The sequence below is a fragment of the Staurois parvus genome, unplaced genomic scaffold (assembly GCF_062004578.1).
Source record: "Staurois parvus isolate SC_StPar_1 unplaced genomic scaffold, SC_StPar_1.0 ptg000389l, whole genome shotgun sequence".
Taxonomy (NCBI): Eukaryota; Metazoa; Chordata; class Amphibia; order Anura; family Ranidae; genus Staurois; species Staurois parvus.
In genome coordinates, this window is record NW_028318185.1 from 89,873 (window position 1) to 109,260 (window position 19,388).

Below are 19,388 nucleotides of genomic sequence, written 5' to 3' on the forward strand. Positions count from 1 at the left end.
GGAACTCCAATCAGAGCAGCAAAATAGAGGAATCTGGAGATTCCAAAGAGACTGAGAGCAACAGAAGGGACTTGGCTGAGTTAAAGAAGAACTCCGGGCAAAACTTTCACCTTCCAATGCAGTGGGACTTTGTCTGCATGGCCTGGGTTAAAAGCTCATTTTGTCCAGAGGTGCAAGGAAAAGCTATACTTACCCGATCCTTCAGACAACTGCGCTCCCCCATGTCCAGTGGTGGATGGTTCCTGCTGTCCTCACGTCCAGAGCCAGTCAGGGGAGAGGGGGCAGGAGTGGCAGGGACCGCTCTTACACTTGGAGGATTTGCAGATTAGGCAAGTATACCTCCGCTCTGCAATTCCTTCAATAAAAACAAGCAGTTAACCCATTCAGTGCGGCCGCAGCCCAGAGTTCTTCCTTAAGAAAACATAAAAAGAATTTCTCTTTTTTTTGTAAACCATAGTTTGCTGTCACTTTAAGTGTTGTCATCTCGAGTCCAGTTTTTACCAGGGATACTTTCTGTATGGAGCCTGTATATTCTCCATATTTGTGGTTTCCCCCAAAATCCAAAAACACACTAGTTTCTGAAAAAAAATGGCCCAAGCATGGATATAAGCGGCTGTGCTGTAGTGTTGTAGGGAAATTGAACTGTTCCCCTGAAGAAGTGAATGAGATTAGGCCAATGATCTCTGCAAAAATGTAGATAGTATAAAATTCAATAATAAAAATAAATCACAAGTAGTGTGTGTAACTATACTAGGTTTCTCCTAACAATCATACATTAGTTTATTCTGCAATGCGTATATATATATATATATATATATATATATATATATATATATATATGTACAGTCAGGTCCATAAATATTGGGACATCTACACAATTATAACATTTTTGGCTCTATACACCACCACAATGGATTTGAAATGAAACGAACAAGATGTGCTTTAACTGCAGACTGTCAGCTTTAATTTGAGGGTATTTACATCCAAATCAGGTGAACGGTGTAGGAATTACTACAGTTTGCATATGTGCCTCCCACTTGTTAAGGGACCAAAAGTAATGGGACAATTGGCTTCTCAGCTGTTCCATGGCCAGGTGTGTGTTATTCCCTCATTATCCCAATTACAATGAGCAGATAAAAGGTCCAGAGTTCATTTCAAGTGTGCTATTTGCATTTGGAATCTGTTGCTCTCAACTCTCCAGATGAGATCCAAAGAGCTGTCACTATCAGTGAAGCCATCATTAGGCTGAAAAAACAAAACAAACCCATCAGAGAGAGAGCAAAAACATTAGGCGTGGCCAAAACAACTGTTTAGAACATTCTTAAAGAGAAGGAACGCAACGGTGAGCTCAGCAACACCCAAAGACCCGGAAGACCACGGAAAACAACTGTGGTGGATGACCGAAGAATTCTTTCCCTGGTGAAGAAAACACCCTTCACAACAGTTGGCCAGATCAAGAACACTCTCCAGGAGGTAGGTGTATGTGTGTCAAAGTCAACAATCAAGAGAAAACTTCATCAGAGTGAATACAGAGGGTTCACCACAAGATGTAAACCATTGGTGAGCCTCAAAAACAGGAAGGCCAGATTACCAAACGACATCTAAAAAAGCCTTCACAGTTCTGGAACAACCTCCTATGGACAGATGAGACCAAAATCAACTTGTACCAGAGTGATGGGAAGAGAAGAGTATGGAGAAGGAAAGGAACTGCTCATGATCCTAAGCATACCACCTCATCAGTGAAGCATGGTGGTGGTAGTGTCATGGCGTGGGCATGTATGGTTGCCAATGGAACTGGTTCTCTTGTATTTATTGATGATGTGACTGCTGACAAAAGCAGCAGGATGAATTCTGAAGTGTTTCAGGCAATATTATCTGCTCATATTCAGCCAAATGCTTCACAACTCATTGGACCCCGCTTCACAGTGCAGATGGACAATGACCCAAAGCAGACTGCAAAAGCAACCAAAGAGTTTTTTAAGGGAAAGAAGTGGAATGTTATGCAATGGCCAAGTCAATCACCTGACCTGAATCCGATTGAGCATGCATTTCACTTGCTGAAGACAAAACTGAAGGGAAAATGCCCCAAGAACAAGCAGGAACTGAAGACAGTTGCAGTAGAGGCCTGGCAGAGCATCACCAAGGATGAAACCCAGCGTCTGGTGATGTCTATGCGTTCCAGACTTCAGGCTGTAATTGGCTGTAAAAGCATTTGCAACCAAGTATTAAAAAGTGAAAGTTTGATTTATGATTATTATTCTGTCCCATTACTTTTGGTCCCTTAACGAGTGGGAGGCACATATGCAAACTGTTGTACTTCCTACACCGTTCACCTGATTTGGATGTAAATACCCTCAAATTAAAGCTGACAGTCTGCAGTTAAAGCACATCTTGTTCGTTTCATTTCAAATCCATTGTGGTGGTGTATAGAGCCAAAAGTGGTAGAATTGTGTCCATGTCCCAATATCTATGGACCGGACTGTATACACACACACATATATATATATATACTTACACACATTGAGCATTATTAGTGTACATTTGAGCATTATTGTTGACTGGAGCCCTGTGCAGGGGACGTGTCAGACTGCTGGAGATCCAAACCACTGTGTTCTGTAGTGAGCAGCAGTCCAGATCCCCATTGTGCTGCCAGCACAGGAAAGTTTAGGAACGGTTACAGCATGCTAATGTGTTAAAAAAAAAAAAAAAAAAGAGAAAAAAAAACCCCCCCACAGACACATCCTTTACTGTTATGCAGCCTGACTGTATTTGGGTTACAGAAATTAAAGGTTCCAATGGCCTTTCAAATAAGTGTACTTTAAACTATAATGGAAGAATGACTACTTGGGACTTCAGCATAAAAACTGTAACACATTAGTGGGTCTGAGATGAGACTACGATAGAGTTTTATTCTGCTTGCTCTGCCAGGACCAGCAAAGCCGCCTCTCTCTCATATAGATTTTGTGTGAGACATCCTGGCACACACATCATACAGATTCAGGAAATGCCATTATTTTCTATGGCAGCTCCCCACCTGCAGCAAAATGCATGCGCCAGGCTGGCTCTCAGAAAATCGCTCTGAGGGTTTAGCATTATTTCAGGCACACTATTTTATTATTGTTATTAATGCTTAGAAGTTACTGAATTTTTATTTAAAAATACACCCATTGTTTAAGGCAGAAGGTATTTTTATCTCTAAATTTCCATCCCAAATAAGTGGATGCGTCTGAAACGCTGTTGTTTAGCAAAAATATTGCTTAGATAAATGTCTACTTGACCATCATGTAAGCAGCTGTTAAATCCCAATTGAAGTTACAAAAATACCACAGCGATCAGATATACTTTGTACTCCATTCTCATCGTGTTCAATCTCCATTTTCATAGTCTTGCCTCCACTGTCCACTTGACTCCTGTTACAATAGCTGTACAAGAAGTCTACAAATGAGTGGACAGTCTGATTGTACACAGTACGAATGTTCGAACCTCAGTATTCCACACACATACATACACAACTAATTCAAACCTCTTCAAGTGAACATTTTACACGCATATGCACATACATGCATAAAAAACGGACCAGCAACTCAGATTTATTTTTTAACTCATCTATATACAGTGCATGATTACACACGTGTGTACATATATATTGAAAACAATGGGCTGCATTTAGATTAGTAAAATAAAAAATGCCTGTATGTCTGGAAACCCTTAGTATTTTTGCAACACTGTGAAAGAAGTCTAATTGGCATCATTTTTTACCTACAGCACTCCACAATTCAAATCTATGTGAGACACCACCCACCTTCTAGACAATAGAAGTCTGTGTGAGAACACTTGCTAAGGGGAGTGGATAGCACTCAGCTCTGCTAGCACAGGGCACTGCAATTTAATGACTGGAAACAGCAGCTTCACTGAGAAAAGATATTAGGCCAGGGCTTAAAAAAAATCTGTTTTGAATCTAGGAGCTAGCTAAAAAAAAAGTTAGGAGCCAGTTTTTTTTTTTTAGTGTAGTGTGGGTTGTCAGCGCTTGGTGCAAGGCAAGTAATTTGCAAATGACTTGTGAGGTGCAAAGTGCAGAACATAGAGTGCAGGATACCTGAGAAGGGTACAGGTCACCGCATGACATGGGGTGCAGAAAGCAGGGCATGGGGGGCAGGGTGTAGGACAGTAATGCAATCCCCCACTCTCCCTGTGTCCTCCCTGTATCCGGTCATCTTCCCCAGCAGTGTCTGAGCGCAGAGTGGATGCAGAGGGCAGCTTGTGTGCATAAAACAACATGTTCCTCCCTGGCTGGCTCCTTAGCTGGCTGCTTTGTGGGCTTGCCTTGCTTACTACTGTAAGGACACTGTTGTCCCTTTTCTCAGCACCTTGTGCGGTTCTCTATGGCAGTGCCGAGGCGGCGCCATGTTGGAGATTCGGTCCCACTCCTTCCTCTCTGTTCTGCCGAAGGGCTCTGCAGGGACACAGGCAGTGGAAGCAGGAGCTGATGTTGACAGTAATGCAGCCACGGAAAGGAGAATTAGAAAGATCCTCAGCAGGAGCTCAGTGAGGCGAGTCCTCTCATGCCCCCCACTAGGCCGCTGCACCCCATGCAGCCCAGCCCACCCTTGACGTCACAGGTTGGGTGCCACCTCCGCCGCCTCCTACGCTCCCCTCACATTCCTCTACCAGCCCCCGCTCCAAGCCACGTTCCTGTCTGAATAATGTGTCCAGGTTTCAGGCGGACACATTATTCAGACCAAAGGCACCAGTACGCAATTTCTAGTCGCCATAGCGACCCGGTGCATGGCATTTGTCAAGCCCTGTCCTAGGCAGTTAGAATAGGAAGAAAAAAAAAAGGTATGATACTTCTATTATGTTTTAAAGGCTTGTTGACTCTCATCAGTATAAGATATGCACCAGGGTTCAAGTATAACTAAAGGCTAAATTTTTTTTTTTTTTGGTTTTGGACACAGTGGAGAGGGAGTAGAACCCCTGTCAGTTTTTATCGCTGTCTGTGCCCGTTAGGGAGATTCGCCCTCTCTGTCTTGTTTACCATCACAGAAAGTGAAAGTAAAAGAAAATCCCAAATGTTGGGTTGTCCCCAAAAAAGTAACAAAGGAGAAATATTCCAATGGAGACATTAGTTCTAGTGACCTGAAGACCCCAATAAATTCCCTTAATTTGCAGGGATTTCCTCTAATTTCCTGTTTGGCTATGGGACAGGAAGTGAAGGTAAATATCCACAATGGGACACAGATGGCAAAAAACAAAAAACAAAACTCACCCTTACTCCATCCAAAATGAAAAAAAAAAAGTTCTGCCTATAATTCTACTTTAAGGGTGCAAATATAGAGAATATTCAGTTAAGTAAACCTGTACTCAGAACTAATGAATTGACTTGCAAGAACCCTAAGGTTCTTACATTAGTCATACTCTGCTCTCACCCCAAACTTCAACTGAAGCCCTAACAAAAAACTGGAACACACAAGTATGAGGCTGAGATGCACACTTCACCATGTCTACCACAATTTAGTGCTCAATGTCTAAGCGGTAATGTAACTACATTGCAAAACCCAACTTTAGGAATTTTCAGGGTGGCACAAAGGCACCTTTGGTTACTACAAAGGTCAGTTTAGTAATCCTGTTCAAAAATTTACTTTAACATTATGGCAAGCAGGGCACCTCTTTGCCTACTACCCTAAAATAGGAATAGACCCCAGTTTCTTTGGATTTGCAGGGCAAAGCAACATATTTACTTTTAGGGCCCTCCCCTTGAAGAACATATATTTACCTTCCCTTTAAAGCCAACCCCCCTTACCCTTGCCCCCTCGATTTCACTCATGAAAAATATCTGGTATCTCCAAATATTGGGGAGCATGTGATTTTACTCCCCTTTCTATTACATGACAGAACTGGTCCTTAGTGATTGGCCCAATTCTATCACATGGGGTCGGAGAGACAGTCAGCATCCTTTATTCACTCCCAGAGACCAAATGGAGCAACAGGAGAGTGAAGGGAAGGTAAAAATGTGCTGATAGGAAGAGCTGCATTAAAGTGAACCTGTTGCTCTGGCCTACATAGACAATTATATGTGACTACCTGGTAATAAAACGACAGATCCACATGTCAGAATGTGCAAAAGTTCATTGGCACAACACAATGGAAGAACAAATATTGACATACTACTGGAAAACCCCCAGCTTTCAGCCCATCCCGTATTGTTAAATCACCAATAATCCCTTCATGTAGTAAAGGATTAAAAGGTGCAGAAACAAAACCGAGAACATAAAGCAGTGAGAGATCCAAACACACACATATATCATCATATGACCTGAGGGCAGAAAACAGAGGGAGAAGCCTAACCGGCTCTGTTAACAACGGGTTTCTGTACTGGCACATTAGCCACTCTTTATTAAAACACAAATAAAAGATCGTTATGGTGGTAAATAATTCAGCAGGAGTTTTCAAGCACCAATGTTACATGTTCATTATTGATGGATAAGAAGCTTTTGGACCAGGACAGAAAACTTATAGGGGTCTGTGTTGTATATGAATATAGGATCATCTTATACGGTTAACAATAAATTATGAAATTCAGCATACCCTGGTAACAATTCAGAAATGCAGTGAGCTCAAATGTGCACACTGTAGTCCGGATGGTTGCTACATATTATGGCTGTGTAAACCAATGGTCTCCAAACTTAGAGTAGATAATGCCCCAACATCAATGGTCAGTGATAGAAACTCTTTAAGGGCAGGGACAGTATGTAAAGTCTGGTATAAATTGACAGTCATATACAAATACCCCTAATAATAAATGCATACACTGCTCAAAAAAATGAAAGGAACACTTTGAAAACCCATCAGATCCCAATGGGGAAAAACATCATGCTGGATATCTATACCGATATGGACGGGGTAATGTGTTAGGAATGTAAGGATGTCCCATCGTTTGATGGAAATGAAAATGATCGACCTAAAGAGGACTGAATTCAAAGACACCTCGAAAATCAAAGTGAAAAAATGATGCAGCAGGCGAGTCCATTTTCCTGAAATGTCATTACAGCAACTCAGAATGGTCCTCAGTAGTTTGTATGGCCCCCACGTGATTGTATGCATGCCTGACAACATCGGAGCATGCTCCTAACGAGACGATGGATGGTGTCCTGGGGTATTTCCTTCCAGATCTGGACCAGGGTATCACTGAGCTCCTGGACAGTCTGAGGTGCAATCTGGCGGCGTTGGATGGACCTAAACATGACATCCCAGAGGTGTTCTATTGGATTTAGGTCAGGCAAGCGTGGGGGCCATTCAATGGTATCAATTCTTTCATCCTCCAGGAACTACTGCATACTCTCGCCACGAGGCTGGGCATTGACGTGCACCAGGAGGAACCCAGAACCCACTGCACCGGCAAAGGGTCTGACAGTGGGTCCAAGGATTTCATCCAGATACCGAATGGCAGTCAGGGTGCCATTGTCTAGCCTTCATGGATATGCCTCCCCAGACCATCACTGACCCACCACCAAAACCATCATGCTGAAAAATGTTACAGGCAGCATAATGTTCTCCACGGCTTCTATAGACCCTTTCATGTCTGTCACATAGGCTCAGGGTGAACCTGCTCTCATTTGTGAAAAGCACAGGATACCACTGGCGGACCTGCCAAGTTTGGTGTTCAATGGCAAATGCCAATTGCGCTCTATGATGCCGGGCAATGAGCATAGGGCCCACTAGAGGACGTCGGGCCCTCAGGACACCCTCATGAAGTCGGTTTGATTGTTTACACATGGGATCATATCCCCCCTTATGTATTATACATGGAGATCATATCCCCCCTTATGTATTATACATGGAGATCATATCCCCCCTTATGTATTATACATGGAGATCATATCCCCCCTTATGTATTATACATGGTGATCATATCCCCCCTTATGTATTATACATGGAGATCATATCCCCCCTTATGTATTATACATGGAGATCATATCCCCCTTAATCTCCTCTTCTCAATGGAGAATAAATTCAGTTCCTCTAATCTTTCCTCATAGCTTTGCTCCTCCATGCCTCTTATCAGTTTGGTTGCCCTTCTCTGTACTTTCTCCAGTTCCCCAATGTTCTATTTGTGAATTGGTGCCCAAAACTGAACTGCATATTCCAGATCTTACTAATGATTTGTACTGGGGGAAATGACATCTCTCTCTCTGGAGTCTATACCTCTTTTAATACAAGAGAGGATTTTGCTCGCTTTAGAAACCGCAGCTTGGCATTGCATGCCATATTAAGCTTGTTATCTACCAGACCCCCAGATCCTTCTCCACCATTGATTCCCCTAGTTGTACCCCCCCTAGTATGTATGATGCATGCATATTCTTAGCCCCCAAGTGCAGAACCTTACATTTATCAACATTAAACCTCATTTGCCACATAGTTGCCCAATTAAACAGTGCATTGAGGTCGGCTTGTAAGTTGGAGACATCCTGTAAGGACGTTATTCCACTGCACAGCTTGGTGTCATCTGCAAAGACTGAAATGGGATTTTTAATCTCAGACCCTATATTTATAAATATATTAAAAAGTAAGGGTCCCAACACTGAACCTTGGGGTACACCACTGACACCCCTAGACCATTCAGAGTATCAATCATTAACCACTACTCTCTGGATACGATCTTTTAGCCAGTTTTCTATCCATTTACATACAGATTTTTCCAAGCCTGTAGACTTTACCTTACACATTAGCCATGTGTGGGGAACTGTGGTAAACGCTTTTGCAAAATCCAAGTATACCACGTCCACCGCCACCCCTCTGTCCAAGTATACCACGTCCACCACCACCCCTCTGTCCAAGTATACCACGTCCACCGCCACCCCTCTGTACAAGGTTTTGCTCACCTCCTCATAAAAAGAAATCAAATTTGTTTCACAACTCCTGTCTTTCATGAATCCATGCTGTCCGTTGCTTTAAATATTTTTTTTTTTTTACCAGCAAGGACACATCTATGTGGTCTTTTATTAAACTCTCCAGTATCTTCCCAACTATGGAAGTTAAACTAACAGGTCTATAATTACTTGGTAAAGATTTTGACCCCTTTTTAAATATTGGAACCACATTGGCCTTACGCCAATCCAGTGCGACTATGCCAGTCATTAAAGAGCCCCTAAAAATTAGAAATAATGGCTTTGAAATGACAGAGCTCAATTCTTTAAGGACCCGTGGGTGTATGCCATCCGGTCCAGGTGCTTTATTCCCCTTTATACTGTCTAAATATTTTTGGATCATATCAATTGTGAACCAATGTGGATCATCTGGAGCTGTGTCAATACCATGCCCATTATGGACAAGAGCTCCCCCATGCTCCTTTGTATATACAGAGATGAAGAAGGTATTTAATAAATTTGCCTTCTCTTTATCCCCAGTTACCCACTCTAGATTATTTTGTAAAAGGCCTACATGCTCGGACCGGACCTTTTTACTATTATATATTTGAAGAATTTTTGGGGGCTTGTCCTGCTATCTTTTGCAATCAGTCGTTCGTTTTAAATTTTTGCAGCCTTTATTTCCTTTTTGCATATTCTGTTATATTCTTTATTATGTTTAAACGATGATAGCGTTCCTTCATTTTATATTTAATAAATTCGCTTTTCTTATTATCTATAGCTATTTTAACTTTGGCCGTAAGCCATATAGGTTTGATTTTTAGCCTTTTAAACTTGTTGCCCATGGGAATATATTTTGCAGTGTGTTCACATACAGCCTTTTTGAAGAACTCCCATTTCTGTGTTGTGTTCATTGATGTCAATATTTCCTCTCAGTATAAGTCTTGGAGAGCAGCTCTCAGCTTTGGAAAATTAGCTCTCTTAAAATTTAGCATTTTTATTTTTCCTGTATGTGCTTGCTGTTTACAGCTAACAATAAACAAAATCATGTTATGGTCACTGCTACCCAGATGTTCTTTTATATGGACATTCGTAATAAGCTCTGCATGGTTTGAGATTACCAGGTCCAGCAGAGCATCATTCCTAGTTGGGGCCTCTATGAACTGTACCATAAATTTGTCCTGTAGTAGGTTTAAAAATGTTTGCCCTTTAACTGTTCCTGCAGTACCATTACTCCAGTCAATTTCCGGGTAGTTAAAATCCCCCATTATTATCACTGTCCCAGGCCTTTCGATCTATGCAAGGAGCTGAGTTTCCACCTTCTCATTAACACTGGGAGGCCTATAACAAACTCCAATAATTACCTTTGTAGTACGCACCCCCATGTGCAGTTCCATCCATAATGCTTCAACCTCATCACACTCTCCCTCAACTAGGTCCTCTTTTACACTCGCTCTGAGATCACTTCTCACATAGAGACAGACACCACCACCTTTCCTATTTACTCTGCCTCTCCGAAAGAGAACATAGCCAGGAATATTATTGGCCCAGTCATGCGAAGAATGAAGCGAAGATTCCGCAATACCAATTAAATCATAATTTTGTTCAAGCACCAAAGCTTCCAACTCACCTATTTTGCATATAAATCCTGTCAGGGGGAAAAATTTTGCCCCCCTTCAGTGTCAGTGAGGAATATTGCCCTAAAGGCAGGACAAAGGTAAGCAAAAAGCCGCATCTGGTCCACAGGCTTCAATTTGAGATCACTAGTGTTATAGTGTAAAACTTGTGGTGTGATGCAATTTGATGCTTGGGATGAACTATAATGATTCTTGGGGGAGAGAACATTTGTCTGAGCCAAACCACAATTTTCCATTGAACAATTTGTTTTTGTCAGTCTCAGCAGTCATGACTGGAAGTTTTCTTGACATTTCCCACCACCACCTTTCTCTCAATAGCCATAAACTCAATGGCCATAAACATACATGGGTAATCACAAGGTGGAGATAATTGTTTGGTTGCAGGAGATGACAGAACTGCACTGTGCAATCAATGATAGATAGGTTTTAACAGGATTTAACTTTGTCCCCATGCACGCCTGAGCTGAGAAATCATCAGATGATTGGGAAGCATTTTTTCAGTGTATGCAAGCTCAGGTGTTTTGGTTTTAGGGGAGAAGAGTAGAAGGATAGCAATTGTTCAGGAGCAAAAACAAGCAGAAAAGACTGTGTCATGTGATTACATTAAAGTCTCTGGCCAAAAACGCACAACATAGCTCAAATTAAGCACATGCACTTTTTTGCTTATTGAGCTTCTAACTCAAAGCCAGAATAGAAGAGAGTAATTTTTGATGCTGAGTGCTATCTAGCATAGGGAAATACAAGAAAATGCACAATAAAACGCTCAGGGGTGAATGGGGGCTTAATGCTTTGCACGTACTGGCTTCAGTGTGTTTAAGAGCAATGTATATACCAAGATTTTGCAGAGCATTGTTAAAGCTTTTAGCGGCTTTGTTAAAGGGTTTAAAGTGACCTTCAGTTCCAGTTTCGATATATTAAAAGCAGATGTTAGCGGAAGTGCTATCACTTTAAACCAGGGGTAGGCAACCGTTGAAAGATGGAGATCTACCTGAACAACATGAAAGAGATCAAAGATCACTGGGGTTCAGCGCCATTTCAAAAAAAAAGAAAAGAAATGAACTAACAAGGCTCAACTAAATAGTAAAGAAAATGTAGAAAAATATAATAAAACAAATGTCACTGTAAAAATACAAACTTAGCCTACCTTAAAAATGGACAGTGCCAGTCAGTAGAGCAGAGGTTGGTGTCAGTCAGTAGAGCAGTGGACGGTGTCAGCAAGACAGAGGATGGTGTCAGCAGGGCAGTGGATGGTGACAGTAGATTTTACTTTTACAATTTAATTTATTATTTTTCACAATTTAATTTAGGAGCCTTGTTGAAAGGGGAGCACTTGGGGGAGGTGTCAGACAGCAGAAAAGAGGAGGAACAAGGATGGGAGGGGCAGCGGGGGAAGCATTTACTAGAACCGATCCCCTGGATTTTTCCTCCTGCAGCAGCTGTATGCTGGTGGGAGGGTGAGAAGAAGATGCCAGCTTTCAGCTGCTCCAGAAGGACAATAAAGGGGATCGTCGGAAGGCAGGTATTTAAAAAATCTGAACTCCCAGCAAGTAGCTGGGGATTAGAATTTTTGTGCCTCACTGGTGCCCTAAAGTGGCTGCTTAGGCAGCTACCTTAGGGCACCAGGATGTGTGGGGGAGCAGAAAGGGGGCCACTTGCTGGGAATTCAGATTTTTAAAATACCTGTCCATGGGAGGGAAGAGGACACTGCTGGTGGGGGGGAAGGGAGGGGGCTAGAGGTCACTGTTATGGGGGAAAAGGGGGGGGGGGGCAGAGGACATTACTGTGGGGGGGCGGGGTGATGTAAAGGGCAGTAGTGGACATAGCAATGTCCTCTACACATCACCTCCCCCCCCATTAGTGTCCTCTGCCCTCCCTTTCCTCCAGCCTCCTCCACTGCTGCGGTCATCCTCAGTGCACAGTTCAGGACGGAGGGCAGGAGGAGGAGCTGGCCAAATGAACATTTCATGTTAACATGCTGGTAATTGGTTGCTAAGACTGACCTATCAACCAATCACCTGTGGGTTAATATGAAAAGTTAATTTGGCCAGCTCCTCCTTCCATCCTGAGCTGTGCACTGAGGATGACAGCAGCAGCGGAGGGGGCTGGGGGAAGGAGGGGAGAGGGACCGGCACCTAAAAGGCAGGGGTTGTCAGTGCAGGTACCTGTACATGATATACCCGTCACCTGCCCGCAGTTGACAGGCTGCCGACCCCCCCCTTTAAACAAACAGGCTCTCAACTTTAAGTACGGTAGTCAGAACTCCCATTAGGATCTATGTTTACCCCCCTAAAGCTGAAGCCTAAATCCTAGCTTACACTTGCAGTAGGGAGGCTGGAAAAACAGGCAACCCAGAGCTGCAAAAGCAGCTGTATTGGGGGGGGGGGGGGGGTGGACACATGCCATGGTTGCATCGTGGCAAAAAATGATCCCCGACTACTCCCCTACACACCTCCCCGCCCAACACCACCACCACCACCGAACATGTCCCATTCAAGTGAATGGGTCAGCACAGCAAATGCTGGTAGTGGGGTCACTTTAGAGGCGACATAACACCTCCTCACCGTCTGTCAAAAGCCCCCTAAAAAGTGATCCACTCTTCGGGGTGCTACTGCTAGTGTAACGAACCAATGAACCCACTGGGTGCTTTAAAGCCTTGAAAAAAGGTTGTTGAAGCTTTCTATCCAAATGCTTTGTAAAAGCTTGCTGCATATATTGCTCTTCTACAGGCTGAAGCCAAGACGTACAATATAAAAGTGAACTGCTGTTTCATTTTTGGAAAACAAAAGCTTTGAAACATTTTCAGTCACATCCTTTGCGAAACTGAAAATCGAGTTCATTGCTATTCACACATAAATGTGAATTAAAATGTGTGAAAATACTCAAAAAATGGATCTGCGTTGCCTTCCACTGACACGCTATTTTTGTATGTGTTAAATTGCTATGCATTTTGCAGGTTATTTCCTCTGACATCAAATCCTTTTTCTGTTTGTGGGTTGAAAGAAGGAGTACGAGGAAAATAGAGAAAGAGAGGTGAATGCAATTCTGTGTTTGGAGAGGCAATGGAAAACGCGATGTCAAGAGCAACAGCCCTAATGGTTGTGATTGCGCTACCTATATTGAGGAGATTGGGGCAAGCCAAACAGCACTACTGGGTGCATCAGTTGTTTACACAATGTGAGACTTAAGGGCGGCTTTGGAACCTCTAGCAGGGTTTATGATGTTGCTCATCTATTTCTATAAACCCTGCCATTGAAACAACTCATTAGTCAGTCATTAGAACACACTTTCTACTTCCCCTCTAAGATGCCTGACGTATGGGTCCTCATAAGGGACAAAGCAATAAAAAGCCTTTTTTCCCCCCTCAATAGACATGCTGAGTTGATGAGCATTTATATGTGCTGTGTTAAAATGCATGTATACATTTTAAACGCAACACATTGCACATGACACCAGCGTTGTAAGGTGAACAGGTCACATAGAAAACAATTGTTTTCTGTGTGTCCTTGTGATGACCTGCATTCTCCCAATGCAGTAAAATGCAGGTCACTGCAGTATGCGTGAACAAGGTTTAAAATTGCATTTACAGGAGAAATATTCTATTTGTAACAAACATAATGCTAGTAACACAAACTGTAAACTAGATTTGTGGAATAACAGTCCATTTAACATGATTTCCTATGGGACACGTTCACATCTCCGCGTTTTCACCCGGTGCATTTTTTGGAAAGGGTCAGGGACTTTTTTTTTTTTAAGCGCAAAAAGTTGCATGTTTGGTTCTATAGACTTCAAAGGAAACGCTGCAGAAAAGCATGTAGTGCTTTTTGATGCGTTTTTTAATGTATTTTTTTAATGTATTTTTAATGCAAATTAACCCCTTTCATGCCAACGCCTCCCGGCCCTTTAAGAGTTTCAGAAGCTGGGAGGCGGGGCGGGGATTAGGGTCATGTGGCCGCCGTGACGCGCCGTCACATGATCGGGAAAGGTCCTGATCGAAAGAGGAGATCGGGACCTTTCTGTGATTACCGGACATGTGTGCTGGCAGCACGCAGGGTGTGCGCTCTCGGCACATATGTCCTTTTTCTAATAGAATGCAAATGTGTGGCCGCTTGGTGTCTAGGCCCGGACGCCGGGAGGCCGCGCATTTTGCGTTTGGCCGGTGTGAAGAGGTTAATCTGCCTAGTAACAAGAAAAAAAAAAACACATCAAAATCGCATGTACAAAACGCAAAACGGACCGCAAGAAGCACTGCAAAAATGGATACGATGCAAACTGTATATCGAGCCTTAGGTATATCTGTATACCTAGTCTTAGGTAGAAACAGCAAATCAGCTGACATGCATACTGATTAATGATCCACGGTGGTTTCATTATTAACATTAAAGACACTGCGCCCGATAGAGAAGAAAAATGCTTAGCTGGGTTCAATGAAGTATTTGGGAAATCTCTTAGCTTTTTTTACTTTTGAGGTCTCAGGGGAGTGACGTGGTTAGGAGCAGGGACGGACTGACAACTCATGGGGCCCCCGGGCAATAGGGGATCATGGGACCCTCGTGTCCTTGCCCAAACTCAAAAAAGCCTATGAAAAAGGTACCAGGGGCATCTCATGGGGCCCCCTACTGACCCCGGGCCCTCGGGAAGTGCCCGAGTTTCCAAATGATGAGTCCACCCCTGGTTAGGAGTATTTTCTATTGACACTATAAGCCCACATTTTGATACCATAGTGCATGCACTGACTGATCACTGCTTTAGCCAGAAAAGGTCTGATAGATCACTTCAGGCTGGTCCCTCTTGCAGGTATAGCTATGTAAAACTTTAAAAATAAATGCCTATACTTTTTAAAATCCAGTAATGCATGGTCTCACCCTATTCTGCACATGCTCAGTAGCTCTGTATTCTTGGCATTGTGCCTACGTGAACTGTGAACCTTAGCACTGTTAAAGAGGGAAAGGGATATGATACAAGGGGTGCCATCATCCCCAAAGAATAAAAAGGGGGAAGTCCTCTTGTTGGTGGGACTTTAACAGCACAATTCTCTTCTATGATAAACTTGAACAATTCAAAAGTTTAAAAGATATGCAGTTTTATTTTTACAATCTTAAAAAACACAGCCATCGTGTGCACTTCGTCTGACAAACCTCATATATAACTTTGCAGCAGTTTGTCTTCTATATCCTGGTCTTGATTGCTACCAACACTTCCTTATGCGATTTTTTTAGTCATCGCCTCGCACTCCTATAGTACCCTATCAGCATCAGCGAGCAAGCGGTCTTGTTGCTGGTGCAGTTGGGCGGGGCCCCTTCAGGAGGCGTTTGAGCGGTGTCTATCCTCTGCTGTTTTTTCTTTTTCTTTCATCTCCTGTTCTATCATTCCTGCCAGAGGTATATGAGGAGTCCTTGGCTGTGTTCATGGAAAATAAGTTTTTAATTCCTTGGCGGTTCTTACCCCACATGGGACCATGTGTCATGTCTTCTTGAGTACTTCTGAGGAAGAGATTGCCGTTGGTCTCTAAACACATCAAGTGTGATCTCTGCATGACCCACTTTTATATTGGAAATACCATCTTTGATGACACCGCCATCATTTATATTGTAGCTTTATGTTTGTTTTTCAAGATTGTAAAAATACAACTGCATATCTTTTGAACTTTTGAATTGTTCAAGTTTATCATATAAGAGCATTATGCCGTTAAAGTCCCACCAACAAGAGGACTTCCCCCTTTGTTAGCACTGTTAATGTTTCTGTCAGCCTTCCTCTCTAGCTGAGCTAAAATATGCATTCAAGGCTGGAAACATACATATTTAAATTGTAGAAAGTGGCATATAGTTTTTGAGACTAAAAAGAGGGTAGCGTTTTCAACAAGGAAGTGGCTACTGTGGGCTTCAACAAAATGGTGGCTTCCAACAAGAAGAAACAGTAGCTGGTGGAAATTTACAGCACACATTAATTTTAGTAGCATAATTATTAATGTGGAATGTACAGTCCGGTCCATAAATATTGGGACATCGACACAATTCTAACATTTTTGGCTCTATACACCACCACAATGGATTTGAAATGAAACAAACAAGATGTGCTTTTCCGTGGTCTTCCGGGTCTTTTGGTGTTGCTGAGCTCACCGGTGTGTTCCTTCTTTTTAAGAATGTTCCAAACAGTTGTTTTGGCCACGCCTAATGTTTTTGCTCTCTCTCTGATGGGTTTGTTTTGTTTTTTCAGCCTAATGATGGCTTGCTTCATTGATAGTGACAGCTCTTTGGATCTCATCTTGAGAGTTGACAGCAACAGATTCCAAATGCAAATAGCACACTTGAAATGAACTCTGGACCTTTTATCTGCTCATTGTAATTGGGATAATGGGGGAATAACACACACCTGGCCATGGAACAGCTGAGAAGCCAATTGTCCCATTACTTTTGGTCCCTTAACAAGTGGGAGGCACATATGCAAACTGTAGTAATTCCTACACCGTTCACCTGATTTGGATGTAAATACCCTCAAATTAAAGCTGACAGTCTGCAGTTAAAGCACATCTTGTTCGTTTCATTTCAAATCCATTGTGGTGGTGTATAGAGTTGTGGTTGTGTCGATGTCCCAATATTTATGGACCTGACTGTATGTATTTTGTAAAAGAACATTCATTGTTATCAAACTGTTATGGGTAAAGTTCTGCTTTAAGCCCACAGTTTTACCAGGTAAAAGAGGCAGCACTGAGACTCATTTATCTGCTGATGCATTTACTATTTTCTTGCAGCTCGTGGTTTGACAGGTACTCATTTAAACACTGGAAAGAAAAATCACCTATTGGTTAAGGAGTCTGGCTGTTACCATAATTGTGCGTTAAAGTCTATTATCGCGGTGTGCCGTTAATGCATAATTAATGGCAGGCTTTGTATGGAACACTGAATGATTAAAGAACACAAAATTAACGTGTTAAAAAAAAAAAAACAAGGAAAGAGTGAACAAACATAAAACGCTACAGGAGAAAATACGATAAACTACAGAGACGGCTGAAAACATGTTCAGAAAAACACACAACTACCACACTTTAATGATGTTGTGCAAAAAGTAATCTATTCCGGTTAACTGTAATGTGCTGCAGCTCGGGATGGTTAGTACGTGTTACAGAACATTTCACATTAAAGGCTCATTCCTCCGTGCGGAGCTGCTAGAAGCTGCACACAAGCAGCACACAGAAATGGATTCAGTCGCAGCAGCTGCACGGACACAGTCGCATTTTAAAATTTGTGGGTGCATGAATCTGAACGGATAGAGCTCACAGGTGGATGCACACACAGAAAAAGTGGCTCAGCATTGAGGACAGGTCTCATTACCCGTCTAAATGTGCATGAAGAATTTATTCACACGGACATAAGAGCATTTTCTGCATGGAACACAGGTTCCTGCTGGCAGAGCTAACAGAAGATCCTGCATAAAACACACACTTCAAGCACTCATGTATAAGCATGTCTAGATACAGTATCTCCCAGATCCAGTCCACCCCTCACATTTCTGTATATATTTGATTCTATCTTTTCATGTGACAACACTGAAGAAATGACACTTTGCTACAATGTGACGTAGTGAGTGTACAGCTTGTATAACATGTAAATTTGCTGTCCCCTCAAAATAACTCAACACACAGCCATTAATGTCTAAACCGCTGGCAACAAAAGTGAGTACACCCCTAAGTGACAAGGTCCAAATTGGGCCCAATTAGCCATTTTCCCTCCTCGGTGTCATGTGATTTGTTAGTGTAACAAGGTCTCAGGTGTGAATGGGGAGCTGGTGTGTTATCGCTCTCACTCTCTCATACTGGTCACTGGAAGTTCAACATTTTTATTTATTTCAGGTACTTCTATAGCGCCGTCAACTTACGCAGCGCTTCACATACATATATTGTATATTCACATCAGTCCCTAACCCTCAAGGGGTGTACAATCTAAAGTCCACAACTCACATTCATACATACACATATTAGGGCCAATTTAGACAGGAGCCAATTACCCTACCAGCATGTCTTTGGAGTGGGGAAGGAAACTGGAGTACCCAGAGGAAACCCACGCAGGCACAGGGAGAACATGCAAACTCCAGCCAGGTGGTACCGTGGTTGGGATTTGAACCGACGACCCTAGTACTGCCAGGCAGAAGTGCTAACCATTTAGCCACTGTGCTGCCCATACATGGCACCTCATGGCAAAGAACTCTCTGACGGTCTGAAAAAAAGAATTGTTGTTCTACATAAAGATGACCTACGCTATAAGAAGATTGCCAAGACCCTGAAACTGAGCTGCAGCACGGTGGCTAAGACCATACAGCGGTTTAACAGGACAGGTTCCACACAGAACAGGCCTCTCCAGTGTCAATCAAAGAATTTGAGTGCACGTGCTCAGCGTCGTATCCAGAGGTTGTCTTTGGGAAATAGATGTATGAATGCTGCCAGCATTGCTGCAGAGGTTGAAGGGGGGGGGGGGGGGGGGGGGTCAGGCTGTCAGTGCTCAGACCATACGCCGCACACTGCATCAAATTTGCCTGCATGGCTGTCATCCCAAAAGGAAGCCTCTTCTAAAGATGCACAAGAAAGCCTGAAAACAGTTTGCTGAAGACAAGCAGACTAAGTACAGGGATTACTGGAACCATGTCCTCTGGTCTGATGACACCAAGATAAACTGATTTGGTTCAGATGGTGTCAAGCGTGTGTGGCGACAACCAGGTGAGGAGTACAAAGACAAGTGTGTCTTGCCTACAGTCAAGCATGGTGGTGGGAGTGTCATGGTCTGGGGCTGCATGAGTGCTGCCGGCACTGGGGAGCTACAGTTCATTGAGGGAACCATGAATGCCAACATGTACTGTGACATACTGAAGCAGAGCATGATCCCCTCCCTTCAGGGAC

The 19,388-nt window shown here is 42.9% G+C and overlaps 1 protein-coding gene across 4 annotated transcripts in view; it reads right to left on the minus strand.

Moving 5' to 3' along the window:
• The window catches only part of ASAP1 (ArfGAP with SH3 domain, ankyrin repeat and PH domain 1), a 491,182-nt gene that overhangs the window by 89,866 nt on the left and 381,928 nt on the right, over positions 1-19,388 (minus strand). The gene's annotated exons all lie outside the window — the stretch shown is intronic.